At 45.8% G+C, this 15,951-nt stretch overlaps 1 long non-coding RNA gene across 1 annotated transcript in view; it reads left to right on the top strand.

Annotated features, from left to right (window-relative positions):
• LOC138488418 (uncharacterized) overlaps positions 1–14,459 on the top strand; it is a 204,411-nt gene extending 189,952 nt beyond the window's left edge. Inside the window, exons 2-3 of the long non-coding RNA XR_011274661.1 lie at positions 13,695–13,805; positions 14,189–14,459. This is a non-coding gene — a long non-coding RNA (uncharacterized lncRNA). The remainder of the gene's footprint in view (positions 1–13,694; positions 13,806–14,188) is intronic.
• The last annotated feature ends 1,492 nt before the right edge of the window (positions 14,460–15,951 follow it).

Genomic DNA, 15,951 nt, shown 5'->3' with positions numbered 1-15,951 from the left:
GTGGATTATTGACTTTTTGGCATGCTCTATTCAGCTGTGCTAGTCATCATTTCTCCTTCAAGAGCATATTTTGATAATTTCTTCTGCACTAATTTTGCCTCTTCACCCTTTTGTGCAGCTTCCTTTTTGTGGTTCTTTTCTTGCAGCAGCCTGCAATAGTGTGCAATGCTTAACTGTATTTCTGACCATAGCTTGGCCTCGAATCCTACCAATTTCTTGAGCTGTTTCTGTACCGGTTCTGGCAACCCTTGGCACAATATATGGTAGAACACGGGTATAGATTTCCCCAAGATACCCATGCATCTTGAAAATTCTATATGTAAATCAACGGATCTTCGGTCTCCTTCATTTTACGTGTCATGATAGCTCCCATGTCGGAAGTATCTGGGTATAGCACTCGTATTGCTTTCCATACCGCCGCTCTGAATTGGAGCTCCGTCATGCGCGGTATTACCTATGGTCACACCAGGGTAACCTGCCCGTGTCCACGCATCGTCTGCTCTATCACCAATTATGGTGATTAAGAGACCTTTGATATCACTGATAGCTAACGTGTTCCCTCCCGTCATTTTTTCTAGCTCGTGTATCCATTTTCCGGCTCCTGATGTTAGCATTGGAACCTTATTTTTCAGGTTTTCCCGATCCATGTGTGGCCCTGGAATATACTGTGGTCTCGCCCCTCCTTTCTCAAGCAACAGAAATTGGGACGTATAGCCCTCTCTCTCTTCTCTCATTGTTCTCCTGTCTATTGCAGGGGTAATGTTCCCACATCGCCGCCTACCTGGCAATGTCCTTAGCCGACTCCTTAGCCTCTGACCATGAGATACTTCTTTGTGTCGGTCTGACGGTGTGGCTAACTCTGATGCCCTCAGTGCAGGCTCATTAGTGTCTGACCATCTTATCCCTTTACCACTTGAGAATCGTTTTTCGCATCTCCTCTCTTCCTCCTTTTCCTCATGCTCCTCTCTTTCTGTGTCAGACATTGTCTGCCCCCAACTCATGCAACGTCTTGAATCCTCTTTGTTCCTGCTTATTTCCAATCTATCTAGGGATAATTCTCTATTCCAACTACTTTGGAAGACATCCTCAGTGTCGTAAAGCTGAGTGCTCGCTAGACGCTCATCTTCCCCCTCCTCTTGGGGTACTTGTTCTAGCCCCATTTCATCATATATCCTATCGATAATTTCTCTGATGCTTCTGGTGTCGAAGTCATCCTCAATATTCGCTCTAGATGTTCCTGGTACAGAATCGTACTCAGGAAATAATTCTTCTATGGCCGCCCAGTCTACCACTGGATCAGGTTTTTTAACCTCTCTTTCCAGATATTCAAGATCGCATGCTCTCTGTCTTCGCTTACATTCTAAATCGTCATCAATTCTCTGCGCTTCCTCCCTTCTTCTCTGACACTATCTCTTCCTCTTTCTTTGCTTCTCTACGTTCATTTGACCTTCGGATTTCCTCATCCCTTAATCTCTTCATTCTTATCTCACGTATCCTTTGCTCTTCTTCTAACCTTGGCTGCTCCTGTCTGTCTTGATAATTGGCTTCTCTATGTTTACGATTGTGCTGCCTTTCTAGCTCTTCACGATATAACTGTTCTCATTTCTGTCTATCTTTTTTCCTTATTCTTTCGTCTCTCAATCCTTTTTCTTTTTCCTTCTCCTTTCTCTGTACATCGTCTAACTTCTCCTTTTGTTTTGTGTCATCAATGCCTTTGCCATCAAGATTCAATAAAATCTGCCCTCCCATCCATTCGTTCTTTGCGAATGCTATCTCATCAGTTCTATCCTCGCTTCCTTTCCATCTTTTTCCTTCTCTCTCTTTGTCGAGAGATGTACTTGCCTGTGTCTGGTCTCTTCTCTCGTCATCACGTCTCTCCTTGTCCCTTGGGACTTTGGAGGTAATATCTCTATCTCTTTTTTTATCTTGATTTTCGTCACTACTTTGCGTAGGTGACTCATACGCTGGGTTGCTATACCCTGTGGCTGCTTTGAGTTCCCTGAGCGGGTATAACCCTTCCTCCTTATCATTTTCAATTTTCGTTTCAGGCGGGGCAGGTGGCGTTGAGGGCATCTCACCCCCCTCTGTACATACGTTAAGTATCCAGTCTGATGGCCATTCCTCTTCTTTGTTTTGTTGATATATTTTCAACAACTCTAGACTAGCTAGGTGTTTGTCTATTTTTTTGCCCATGTATGTTGTGTGCAAGTATGTCGTGATGTGTTGCAAAACAGCTTTAGATAATGACCCGCCCTGTGGCCAAGTCATAAGCATTTTTTGGGCAGTTCCTTTAACCCATTCTGCACTGTATTTTTTCTGCTTAGGTGCATGTCTCGGCAATTGTAGGCACAGGTGTGCTAATGGAGGTATGTCTTCCATGCTTAAATCTGTTTCCTTTCCCTTTATATAACACTTGTTAACGCTTTGCGTGACTTAAACAATTTCAACATTTTGAGCGAGCACCAATCACCGCAAGTTCCATTCCCGTTTTTTCCACAAAATTTTAAATCTTCTATTTTACTCAATAAACATCAATTCGTATACTACAATATCTCAGTTATTTAATCGTGTAAATCTTATGTCAATTCCTCTAGGGAAAACTTTGACTTATGACATTACAACAAACACATAAGACAGACGTTAACAGACTAGACAACTCCAGCTGGCCACATATACCTCTGCCTCTAATATTTTTACCCCGACATGGAGTTTAAACCCATTCCTTTCACAAAAGCGTCTTTAACCGCTGTGGTGGCCTATTTGTTCCCCTTTATTTGGGTCTCCGGATGCAGTTTTCTTCTAGCCGCTTATGTTAAAAGCGTAGGAATTAGGTGAATCCTCTCACTACTCGGGTGTCTTCCCCGGTATCCTCTCTCTGTCTACTTAATTATTCTTGAGCCATTATTTCCTTCCCAATACATATACATACATTCTTCTCTACTTCTGACTATATTTTGTTTTCCCGCCTCCCTCCGTTACCTTTTCCCTTACTTGTTCTAAGGTACTTTTTGCCAAAGCATTAGTCTTTTTCACTCACCGTTCGCATGTTTCCTCTCTGGATCCTCGGGATCACTGCCTTCGTCACCGCCTTCTCTGGCTTTTCTCCCGCTCAGCTGTCCGTAGGAGTGGGAAGGGGTTTTGTGGGGAAGCACAGGTCCCTTCAGACCTTGTTCTGCAGATTTTATTTTTACTCTACCACTGTCTACGGGGAGCTTCACAGTCTCCTCAGCCGAATGCCAAAGGACTTGTGATATTACAGAGGACCTAGAGTTACTTTATGTCGATGGTCAATGGGTGTCTTATTCTAATCGATAATCGATAACCATCCAATCTCTGCTACCAAGTGTGCTCCGAGACCCCCAACGGGCCCATAGAGTCGGGGTTTGCTCAGAAGCACTTTAAGACAAGATAGCAGCACCAGTGTGATGGATGGTGGTGCAGATATATACTTCAACACCAATCAATAAGGACAACTCAACGGCTTGGCAAAGGGAGTCCATTTAATGACAAGTACAAAAAACAGGGAGTTATGAATATCAGCAATGGCGCGATCTTCCTTCTCGCTTCAAATTCAATGAACTTCATAAAAATCATGACATTTATACTGAAAACTCGTCATCATTGACGTGTAACACTCAAAAGTTGACATGCAATTCTATTGGTTCGGGAAAGGTAACTTTAATATAGGTACTATATCTGTATATGGTAACAGAGTGAGGGGATTGGGTAAACACTGTCAGGTGGGCATCTAAGCCCTTCCTTCAAAACGACTACTACAGACGTCACTAAAAGTATGACATCCCGTTGGTTCTACTAACCATAGGACCCTAGGTTATTTGGTCCATTGTGATTGGGTTGGCACCAACCCCATGGATACTTTTCCACTTTGCTTAGCAGCACGAAGAATGCATGGCCAGTTGCATGGTGCCCCTTAGTTACCCGGCCTTCCTCCAATTAATGTTACAATCAATCATCACTTTAGTAGCCATGTGTCAATAATTTCACAGTGGTTGGCCTCGAGACTTCATCTCCTGTCTGGAAAAGTTCTGATATCTTCCCCTGGCCTGGTGCCATGCGTAGGTGTGAGTCCTTGCTTCTTCTTGCTAGGCTGGTCACGTGATTCGGACACCGTGAATTTGCCTCTTTTCCATCACTTTGTGTATTTGGTTCTCGTTGCACCCACCACCTGCCTTCGTCTTCTTATCTCGACCTTTCAGAGGCAGGATATTCTGTTACTGGTTCTACTGTTTGTATCCTCTATTGGTACAACCTTGGCTTTCCTGGCACGAGTTGACTCTGCTGAGTTTCGTTTCAGCAATTTCTTCTCGATTTTGCTAAATATGAAGCTTTTCTCATGTGGCCTTTAGTAACCTGGGTTGATTCTGCTTCTTGTGCAAAGTGGAAATACACATATACTACGCTTCGTTTGAGGTAGATTATGTATAGTGGCGCTTGCCGCACTATCTTTCTACTAAGCATAGCAAGCTGCACGGTTTTCTTAGCTTTCTTGCGGTTCCAAGCATATGTACAGGTGTAAACTAGTTGAATATCTTCACCATGCTCATGGCTTAAGCTTCTTACGTTTGACATCGTCCTTTCACTTTAGGTTCACAATATCCTTTATTCATGGCGTTTTGTCTCTTTTTTATCATTTTCTGGTCGTAATTTCTTCTATATGGGAGTCAGTCCGGGTTCTCATGATGTCACCATTCATCTTCCATTAAGACCTTTTTAGTTTCTTCAGGGACTGTACTTAGATGATCTTCATTTCGTTTCATTTGTTGATAGGGTTTTCTTAATGGATACCTTACTCTCCATGTTTTCTTGGTATTGGTACTTCAATAGGAGCAGTTCTTCTGATAGTTACTGGATAGAGCCCCACTGCGGCTCTCTGCTGGTTTATTTGCTCATCATACATCACATATTTTGGTGTGAACGTTCCTGGTACTTCAAAATGGGCGGTTGGAGGGCAGGCTTTACTTGGGACCTTCTCTACAGGTGATAGTGAAACTATTAAACATTAAGCTTTGTGCCTTTATGGTTATACATTTTGTTAACTGCTGTGATTAATGAATTAATACATTGAATGAATTTATAGATAAAATCTTTTAAGGTATTACTGTGTCCATTTTTTCAGGACTATCAGTAAATAAGAGAGGGCCCCTTCACCTTTTGAATGAAAGATCCTATTGCGATCTAGACGTTCTATCTCTCTTCATATATACAAGCTGCTGGTCATGCCTTTCGACGGCAAGAATCTGTTGGGAAGCCATTTGATGAATCCCTTCTGCCATAAAGACAGACACAGAGACGGCACGTTCCCTTGGCACTCTGCAGCAGCATCGCTCATCGACTTGTCGCTCCTTCAGGGGAAAATCGAGCAGATCATCCAAGGGATACTCCATGTAATACAGGCAACCTCCTCGATCCTACATTCAGGAAGCCTACAGGGGTAGCTCCCAAGCCTACAGTAGCAGAGGTCAGCATTGCTGTCACCCGCAGAGCAGGGCGCCGGTCCCCAAGCAAGACTGAACCAGCCAAGACGTTGGGCCCCCACTCATGCACCCCAGTGGGAGGCCGGCTGAGTGGAAGATCATCACCAACAGATCGGTGCTAGACGCTCTAACCCAGGGACACACCTTGGAGTTTCCAACGCAGGTGCCCTCGTATTCCACCAGTTCCCCATCAGGAGCAGCACATCTCTCTGCTCCTGAAAGAAGTGCAAGCCATAGTATGGAAAGGGGTGATAAAGCTCATTCCCCAATGATTCCGGGGCTCTGGAGTCTATTCCAGATACTTTCTGGTCAGAAAGGAGATGGGGGGGGGGGGGTTTGAGATAGATCCTCAACATGCGCCATCTAAACACATACTTGAAATCCCCAAAATTCAGGATGGTTGCGTTGCAACACGTGCTCGGCCAACTGGGGAAAGAGGATTTCTTGACATTGTTGGACCTAGAGGATGCGTATTTCCATGTCCCCATTCACAGGAAACATTGGAAGTTCCTCTGGTTCGTGGTACAGGGCCAACACTACCAGTTCAAGGCCCTACCTTTCCGCTTAAAGTCTGCCCCAAGGGTGTTCACAAAATGCCTGGCCCTGGTGGCGGCTCACCTGCATCTGCAGGGCATGCACGAATACCCGTACATGGACGATTGGCTGATACAAGCCTGCTCCAGGGAACTGGCCGACGGGCACGCGAAGGAGACCGTCTGGCTATTGACAGAGCTAAGGTTCTCTGTGAACTATCCGAAGTACTGCTTAACGCCATCCCAGAAGGCGTTGTTCCTCTGTGCCAGATTCAACACAGTGGCTTAGCTGGCATCCCCATTGGAGGAGAGGCTAGCGGCCATTCAAGGGAAGGTACAGCGGTTGTCATCGGCGAAGACAGCCACGGTTCAGGCCATCAAGTCTTTGCTGGACACGATGTCATCCTGAACCTACCTTATCCATCTCTGCAGGTTTCAGATGCAACCCGTACAGGATTTCTTGCATGCACATTGGATACAAGTGTCCAGGAATTTTGCTGACAAGATTCCATACAACCAAGAGTTCCGGAGGGCGATAGTGGTGGGGGGGTACACTCCCACATGGATTTCCAACCCTGCCATACCAGGAGACGGTCACCATAGACGCCTCTCTGGAAGGTTGGGGAGGTCACACCGGACGTCTACATGACAGAGGTCTGTGGCTTCTGGAGGAGAAGGATCTGCACATCAACATCCTGGAGTTATGGGCAGTGTTCTGGGTCCTCAATTATTTCCTACCGTCTCTGAGAGGCAAAGTGGTAAGGATCTTCACGGACAACACCACCACCATGTTCTACATCAGGAAGCAAGGGGGCACTCAATCCCCAGCGCTCTCCAAGGAAGCTCAGGACTTGTGGCATTGGGCCATCGGACAATGAGGTGTTCCTCATTCCATTCCACTTGGCAGGCAGCAACCACACCATTGCCGACTCCCTCAGCAGGTAGCTACGCTCCGGCTATGAGTGGGACCTTTCTCAGGATCAGGTGGACCATCTGGTTGTCAAATGAGGCAGACCTCCGATCGATCTTTTTGTCACAGTGGCAAACTCAAAATGCCAGACGTTTGCTAGAAGATTCCACCAACCGATGAACATGGGGGGTGCTCTCTCCTTCCTGTGGGAAGGTCTGTTTCTGCATGCCTTTTCCTGTTTCCTCTCCTGCTACGTGTGATCAACATACTCAGTGTCGGTGCAAGATGATACTTATCGTCCCGGCATGCCCGAGGCAGATTGGGTATCTGGTCCTACTCAACCTGTCAGTGTCGCCCCACTAAAGTTGCCAGTATTTCCAGATTTGCTCACCAGTGAGAGAGGCGCGATCCTTCATTACGACCCAGGATCTCTGAACCCGATGGCATGGTTCCTGCAGCCTTAGAGTCTGAAGGTTATGAGCTGCCAGTGGACTGCAGGGAGGTCCTCACCAAAGCCAGGACATAGTCGACTCTAAAGTGCTACGGCCATAAGTGGAAGCGTTTTGCTATGTGGTCCCGGTCGCAGAAGATTACTCCTCTGAGTGTCACGGCCCACAGATATTTCCATACTTGCTTTCCTTGGCAAAAGCTTGGCTGGCTTACACATCCATTAAGGTACACCTGGCGGCCATCTCACGCTACACCAGATCCCCGGGAAGATCCTCACTGTTGTCCCACAGACACGTCAAGGAGTTTCTCAAGGGGATTTGTTCCATCTTTCCCTCTAGAAAAGGCACCTGCACCGGCATGGGAACTGTAGACCTGTGAATCATGGGAAGTCCTTGTCCAAGGCTTCCATCTCAAGATGGCTCTCCGGCTGCAACATGCACTGTAATCGGCTGACGAACCGGCCTCTGCCGGGCCGTCCGAGTGCCCACTCCACCAGAGCAATCGCTGCAATGACAACATTCCTTTCTGGTATGCCCTTGCTTGACATCTGCAGGGCTGCGACATGGAGGTCCATGCATACCTTCACGAAGTTAGACTGCGTCGACAGGGGTTCCAGGGTGGAGTTCAGAGTTGGCCAGGCCAGGCAGTGCAACGCAACCTGTTTGCTTGAGGTGAGTTTGTGCTAGGGGTAAGTGTTAATTGCTTCGGTTGCGACTTGCCACCTCCCGTGGTTGTGTAATGTTGTACTGCTCTGGCATGGATTAAATGCAAACCCTCCCTCTGACCCCTCTGCGGCTCTTCTTGGTCATACTGCCACTTTACGTGCTTACCAAATCTGAAGATGGTTGCCAGAGGCGGGGCTTAGGGAGAGGACATTAAAGTGTAAATGAAACTGTTTTCTTTTACCGAGGATCCCAGTACTAACGACAGGGCATATTCATGAGCATGTGAATCCATGCCAGACCCATACTGGTGAACAATAGTTACAGGTAAGTAACTTAAACCAAGCATAAGGACAACTGCAAACTGGAAAGGCTCCAGGGACAAAAGGTTTTCCTCTAGAGTGCTGGAGAAGGCTATGTGAAAATGTAGCAAAACTGATGCTGGATATGTTTAAAGAAAGCAGATTTAGTGCCTCATTATAAGTTTGCCGACCCGGAAACAACGGTGCTGGTAAGCTTACCAGCACCGTTGTTTCCGGACCCGCAAACTACGAGTCTGTGGGCGGGTGCCGTTCGGCCTGCAGAGCTTCCGTGGTCCCCATTCCCATTCAGTCCTATGGGACTCAAATGAGAATGGGGATTGTTTACCAGCGCCTGATTTCCCGGAACGCTGGGGTTGTAATACCCCGGTGTTACTTGCAAGCCAGGTGCCGGTAAATATTGCAAGTCCAGAAGCAACCTGCGGTAGCACCGGCAGGGTTACCGCCAAACTTGTAATGAGGCCCATAGAGTGATGCTTCTGGAGGATTTGAGGCTGGCAAAGATAGTGGTTATCAACAAGAAAAGAAACCCAGAGGAATTGTGCTCATCATATCGGTCAAATTTGCTGTTAAATGGCAAGAATAAAATGCTAGCTAAAGTCCTAGTGAATAAGCCGATTTGAGTGATAAACCAACTAATTCATATGGATCAATGCAGCCCTGTCACAGGGCAGGCTACACGAAGGAACATAAGAAGGGGGCATAATACGCTAGCAATGGTGGACGGATTGCAGGGCCCACATGTCATGATGGTATTTGATTCAGAACGGGCCTTCAACTCAGTCAGGTGGGACTTCCTATGGGAGGCAATGGAAAAGGTGGTAGTAGGGGACAAGTACTTGCCATGGGTTAAATTAATGTATGCAAATCCCAGGGTCAGGGTGAATGGGTTTACATCAAGTGCCTTTCCATTTCCAAAAAGGAACTAGGCAGGGTTGCACGGTGTCACTTCTGTTGTTCCTCATCGCGATTGAGCCACTGGCAGAGATAATTAGATCGGACCAGGGCCAGACAGGTTTTGTATGGCCGTGGGGATGGGAGGACGGCATCTCACCATATGCAGATGATCATCTGCTATATCTGGGTGAAGCGAAAAGCATGCGCCGTAGAGTCATAGCAATGCTAAAAGAATTTGGAGAACACAGTGGTCTTGGAAGAAACTGGGGCAAATTGGTGTTGATACTGGTGAGGAACGGGGCAGACACATTCTCGGATGGGTGCCCATTGCATACCACTGAGGGACCGTTCTCATATCTAGGGATCAAGATTCATGTAGAGGAGAGGGAATACCCAAAGAATAATTTGGATCTAATCCTGACCAGGCTGCGGGAGGATGCTAGACGTTGGGCAACATTGCCATTGACCATTATTGGGAGAGCGAACTTGTTCTAGATGATCACACTCCCCAAATGCTTTATATTTTACAGAATACCCTGACAAAGGTGCCGATGGGTATCTTCACCAAAATTAATTCCTTGGTATTGTGGGCGAACGGCAATCCATGGATAGCGTTAAAATTCCTGACTAGTTTGGTTGGGAAGGGGAACTCTGGTACAAGACGTGCACAAATACTATTGGGCATCTCATCTTATAGTAGAGAATGAGTGGGTATTTGGCAGGGCAAACACGTCTCACACACAATTGAGGCTACACTGATAAGGACAAATCGTTGATGCAAATATTGTATGGGAGCCCAGAAGGACAGGACATACCACCCGCAGGTCATAAAATCATAGAAATAAAAAAAAGTCACTGGAGCCATGGGGTACAAGGGTGTCTTCACCAAGCTGATACCTCTGTGGGAGAATCCGTCAATCCGTGCGATGTACAAAATGGGTGGGCAGCCGAGGAGGCCTTGTAGGGAGATCACTACAGTGGGAAATATTCTCATTAGGAACAGACTGGCGATGTTCCCGGACCTGTGTGAGTGACATGGATTGATAAGAAGGGACCAATTTATGCATACGCGCTTACAACATGCAATACACACCCAACTAGGGGAAAGCAGACGGTTGGGGAGGACCAAACGTGGTGCAATGCACAGCAATGGGTTTGAGAAAGGGGAGGGGGAAATAAAGGGGGGGATTCATGAAAGGGGAGAAGGGAAGGGCACGATGGGGACAGGAGAACAATGGTGGGAAATGAACAAATGAGAAAGGGAGAGTAGTGAAATTAATAAGTAAAGTGGATGCTGCTTTGCTTTGCTGCCTCCATTTTAAATTCGATTTTATGGGTGTATAATTTATACATCTCGGTATCAACTGTCCAATGTAATTCTATCCCTTTGGAGTTTCACTTATTCTCTCCACCTCAATCTACTACGCCTCCTAGTGTGTTTGACCAGAACTGTGCAGTGCAGTGCTGTCACTCCACCCTCACTACATGGTTAAACCTATGCCCTCCTATAGCTCTCTCCATCTCTCTCATATTCTCCAACTGCTACACTATCACCTATCCACCTTCTCTCTCCAAGTCCGGTAGGAAAAAGCTCAATAAAGATATCCTGAGAACAAACCCTGGATTTCCCATTGCAGACAACTATGTCAGTGCTTCCTTAGAGAGATTTTCACTGATATCCTTTCTCTGTTCCCTCTCCTGATCGCTGGACCCCCCCTTCTCATCCCCATTCTCTTTCCTTCCTCACACTCAAATAACGGTGGTACCAAGTGGGAGGTCCTCTTGGCTGGCTTCGCATCCTCTTGTTGCTTCGTTAATGTCTATCATTCTGGCAACATTCTGGTTCAGGGTCCTCAACCCAACCTTTTTCTCTTTGACTGCATCCTGCCTTCTCTCATCGACTTCCTTCCTTCGCCTGCATCTCCGCCCTCCCACCCTTTTCCCTTCCTCCTCTGAATGGTGTACCACACCCCTGCACCCACCTCAGAAAACCTTCAAAAGCACAGACCACCTCCACCTGATGACTCTCGATGCACGCTCAGCCAACAAACCCTCCTCTGACATGTCTCCTTCTTGAAAACATTGACCTTGACATTCTCACTCTTACTGAGACTTGGTTCAATGCTAGCTCAGTCACTGCCTTTGACTCCATCCTCCCTGCCGGTTTCAAGATCATCTGCAAGCTCGACCTAATTGCACTTGAGGGGGGGTTGCCTTCGTCTTCCCTGAGTGAATTTCTGCCTCCATCTTACCCAGACCTATTCCTCTTTTTAAAGCCTGGTTTGCAAATGTGTCACCTCTCCCACCTCCACCCTGACAATTCTACCATCTACTGGTCCCCGGGAGCCCCCACCATATTCCTCTCTGAATGGGCTGACTTTTGCTCTTCTTTACTTACTTTCTTCCACCTCCTAACCTTCTTCTCCTAACATTCAACTGGACTCCGCTGGCTCTGCACCCACTCTATTCACTGACCTCTGCTTTCCCTCTCCATTCTCACGTCCGGGCCAACCCACACAGCTGGGCACACTCTGGATGCCCTCATACACTCTGACCTCCCTCCCCCTCCCATTAGTCACCCCTCTCTCCTGGTCAGACCACTCTCTCCTCTCATCTGGGTCCCTTTGGCCCTCTGACCCTCCCTAAAAGTTGTCCAACCCTGTTCACTAACACCCGCCCTATGAAGCGAGTGACTGCAGCTGCCTTTGCTCCACCTTCACCCCCCTCCACCTCTGACTCTACCTCTGAATATGCCCACAGCAACCGCCATCTTTCCATCACCAACACTCTTGACATTCTTGCCCCAGTCATGAGGATCCATCTGAAACCTGCCTCTAAGCATTACATGACACCGAACTTGCAGCCCTGAAATAAAAGTGCAGTGCAGCAGAACGGAAGTGGCAACCTCAGCCTCATCCTCTGACAAACTGGCCTGCCGTCTGCTGCAAAGGCAATACAGACTCACCATCCATGCAAAGAAAAGAGCCCACATTCAGGCACAGGTCTTAGGCGCATCCAATAACTTGCCTGAACTTTTCAAAATATGCAGGAAACTAGCCAACCCCTCTGCAGTCTCCTCCTCCCTTCTCCATCCCAGGCCCTCTACAATGCACTGGCCTCACACTTTACAACCAAAACGCAGGACAACACCTGTAAAACTGAGATCCTTCCCATTGCGACCCTCTCCTTCCTCCCTCACACTCAGGACATTGCCAAGAAGTCCAACTATCAGCTCTTCCTTCTCAAAGGAATTCTACTCTTTCTCACTTTCCATCAGGTTCTCTCTAGACTTGACTACTGTAACAGTCTCCTCCTGAATCTGCATTCCACTCTGCAACTCTTTCAGCTTATCCAGAATAGGGCAGCAAGACCTATCCTTGGCCTTAAGCCGAGGTACCGCATCTCTCCTGCACTAAAAAGTCTTCATTGGCTCCCGGTTGCTGGATGGATAATTCAAATTCCTCTGCATCATCCACAAGGCTGTCTGGCCAAGGGGACCACACTATCTTCAATGTTATCTCACTAAATACTCTCCCTCTAGATCACTTTACTCCTCTGGCATCAACTCTTTGTGTGTAAAGTGTTTTTCTAAACAGAGGGCAGGGGGTCGCTCACTTTCCTCTGCGGGCTCCCTCCCCCTCCCCTTGCACCTTGAGCAGGATATTCTCGAATTCCAGAAGCTCCTTATGACTTTTCTCTTTTCCTCTTCCTTCCCTCCTTCTCTCCTCTGCTAATCTCACAGTTGCTGAATTGGTGTCCTTGGCCCTTACGCATCTTCAGGGTCTTGACCTCCCACACCAATTCATCCCAGGTCCTGTCTATCCACAGCACTTTGTATCTGCACACCCTCTGCCCTGGAGACTCGCACTTATAGCTCCTGCGGCCCATGTCGTGTAGCATTCAACATTCCTAGCACTTCATCCATGACTCGCCCTTGAGCTCGGACTCCCCAGCACTCATCTCCTCTTCCCTCTTCCTTTCTACACTTGCACGTTCTGAATACTCCCAAGGCATAGTAGGTGCGTCCCTCTACTTCTTCCCCCTTTGCTCTTAGTATTGTGTTGTAATGTATTTCCCACCCACTCTCCCTCCCTGCGCTGTGGGTGCTTTGAAACAGTAAATAAATAAAATAAATAAACTAGGGAGAAAGAGTGATATTCCGGACCATACGCCCTGAAAGTCAATCTTATCACAGAAAACAAATGGCCAGAAAGGCATTTTCAAGATAGTTGACTGCATATGTAGTGAGAGGTATGCCTTTACATTTACTCTCTGAGCTCCATTAGCTTGCTTTCTCAGGCTATCTATTAGCATTTTTGAATATGTCTCAGAACATACACCTATTCATTGGAGTTTGTAAGTGACATTCTGTTTTAGTCAGTTCAGACGTTATTATTATATCATATGATTGTTCTTTAAACATTTAGATTGCCGCCCTGACAGAGAAGTTGTTCACTCGTCCTGAATTTTGAGGACCGACACCCGCACATCACGCCCTTGAGGCTGTCACTTTTTCTTTTCAAGAACACTATTTAAAGGTATGTTAGTCTCTACCTGTGCTTTCTAATCCGTGTCCTGTAACAACATCTGGGTATCTTCTGTGATGTTTTCATGTAGATAATTAATATGTTGGTTCACCTCATCTCGGCTATAATTCAAACAAATCAACTGTGAGGATTATTTATTGGTCACATTGCCAACTCCCCCTTGAAGGATTGGTGCCTTTGGAAGAATATGTAACTGGTTTAATACATATGATCGATATTTTGGTTCTTTAAAAATATAGGAATTTTAATGGATCATTCCACAATTAATGGGTTTTGCCTTTGCCTTTTTACATGCTTGGTGAGCGCTTTTGTTTAGGAGTATTTACTAGTCAATAAACCTGACATGCGCTTTCTTCATTTCATTTTTCTTACAGTTTACAATTCACTTGGCTCTAGAAGAAGGGACAGGATCCCGAAACGCGTCAGCCATTTTTTACTTGAGTTGTGATTATATACGCACTGTGTCCACAAGGTCCCAAAAAATTTGTATATTGTATATCATTGGATATTTGGTTTTGGTCTCAGCATCACAAGATTTATTGATGTATATTTCTTCAATTAAAATGGTCTTTAACCATTGAACTCTAACATTTGAAGCATTTGTTTGTCTTGAAATTATGTGATTAAATATTTTACATCACCATATATCTATGCTTTATTTTAGATTTACTCTTAACCGTTATTATATGGGATACCAATAGTGTGCAGGGGACGGGAGGGCTCCTACCTTTGGATCCTCTTTTTTCTCAGTACGGATAGGTATTTGTGATCCTGTGCCAGGGTCACGTTTCCTTCCCCGCACCTTAAAAGATTACTTAAAATTATCTGCACTCACTTCTTAAAGATTTTGAATACGTTAGGTGTGTGCATAAGACAAATACCATCTGCATCCTGAATTCAGACATTTTCAAACATATGATACATATGTGTGCTTTAATGGAGGCATAAAGGAAATAATGTCATTTATCACAACGCCACCCAAATCCTTACCTTCCACATAACTTGGCGTGTTTTGCACATCACGCAACCCCCACTTTCTGATGGTCAAAGCAAAACAAATGAGGATAATTATTTTACATCAACCTAGCATCTGCCACCCAAATCAAGAGCCTTACCCAAAATTCCACCTGAAACTTCACTTACTGGAAACATTACCTCCCTTCTTAATCATAGGAAACATAATTGAGAGAGTGCAAGCTGCAGTCTTATCCAGACTAGATTTGTGTCCTAGTATGTTCGTAGGACTCTTAAAAAGCATACTCAAACACGTGCAGGTCGATGAAAAGGATCCCCCACCTAAGCCCAAGTTGCCACTATGAACCAGCTTTGTAGTCTCTGCACTGGTGTCCAAAAGAACCGAGGATCAAAGTCGAACATGTTGTGCCAGACCCACAAAGGTTTCTGGAAAAAGGCTTTGGACCCCTTTCAAAGCTCCTTCCACACTACACGCCTCAGAGGGAACGGAACGCTTGTACCACAAATTAAACAGCGTGGATTCCAAAATATTTTCCAACAATTGTCCAAAACACTTGGAATGACATATTGCAGGAGTTTAGATCTGGACTATGTACTCCAGTTCAGCAGAACCTGGAAAATATTCGAAAGATGCTGTTGACAAGGTGACCAATGAACTTTACCTTGAATTTGATATCACGTACTTGTGAACTCCCCTAGTCGTATCACTCGTGTTTCAATCATCACGGTCAATGGAAGATAAGACTAAGGATGCTGCTATGCTTTAGGAGTGAATTGGTCTTGAAAGTACCTTCTGTTCCTCCTCTTGTTATCTCACTCCATCCTGCTCCCTCTATCCATTGTTTCAATTTCCTAGCACCTGTAGCCGATTCCTCTGCAGTAGTAGAATTTTTGTAAATCTCTATAAACAATGTAGATTGAATAAATGCATTTCTTTTGATTCCTTTATCAGCTTTCACCTGGTGTTGTCTGTTTAAAGTAAGCATCTTGCTATTTGTATGTTAAAGTTCCCTTCCATACACAGGAATGCTTGTGGATGCGTTCTGCTTGTGGATACTTTCTATGTATGTATGTAATTGTGAAGGCATTTTAGGAAGGCCAGTGGTATGGCATCAGACGTAATGGAAGGACAGCTTTAAAATAAAATAAAAATATAAGTACA

The sequence above is a fragment of the Ambystoma mexicanum genome, chromosome 9 (assembly GCF_040938575.1).
Source record: "Ambystoma mexicanum isolate Mex_15411 chromosome 9, UKY_AmexF1_1, whole genome shotgun sequence".
In the NCBI taxonomy this organism is placed as follows: domain Eukaryota; kingdom Metazoa; phylum Chordata; class Amphibia; order Caudata; family Ambystomatidae; genus Ambystoma; species Ambystoma mexicanum.
This window is presented reverse-complemented; position numbering and strand designations above follow the sequence as displayed.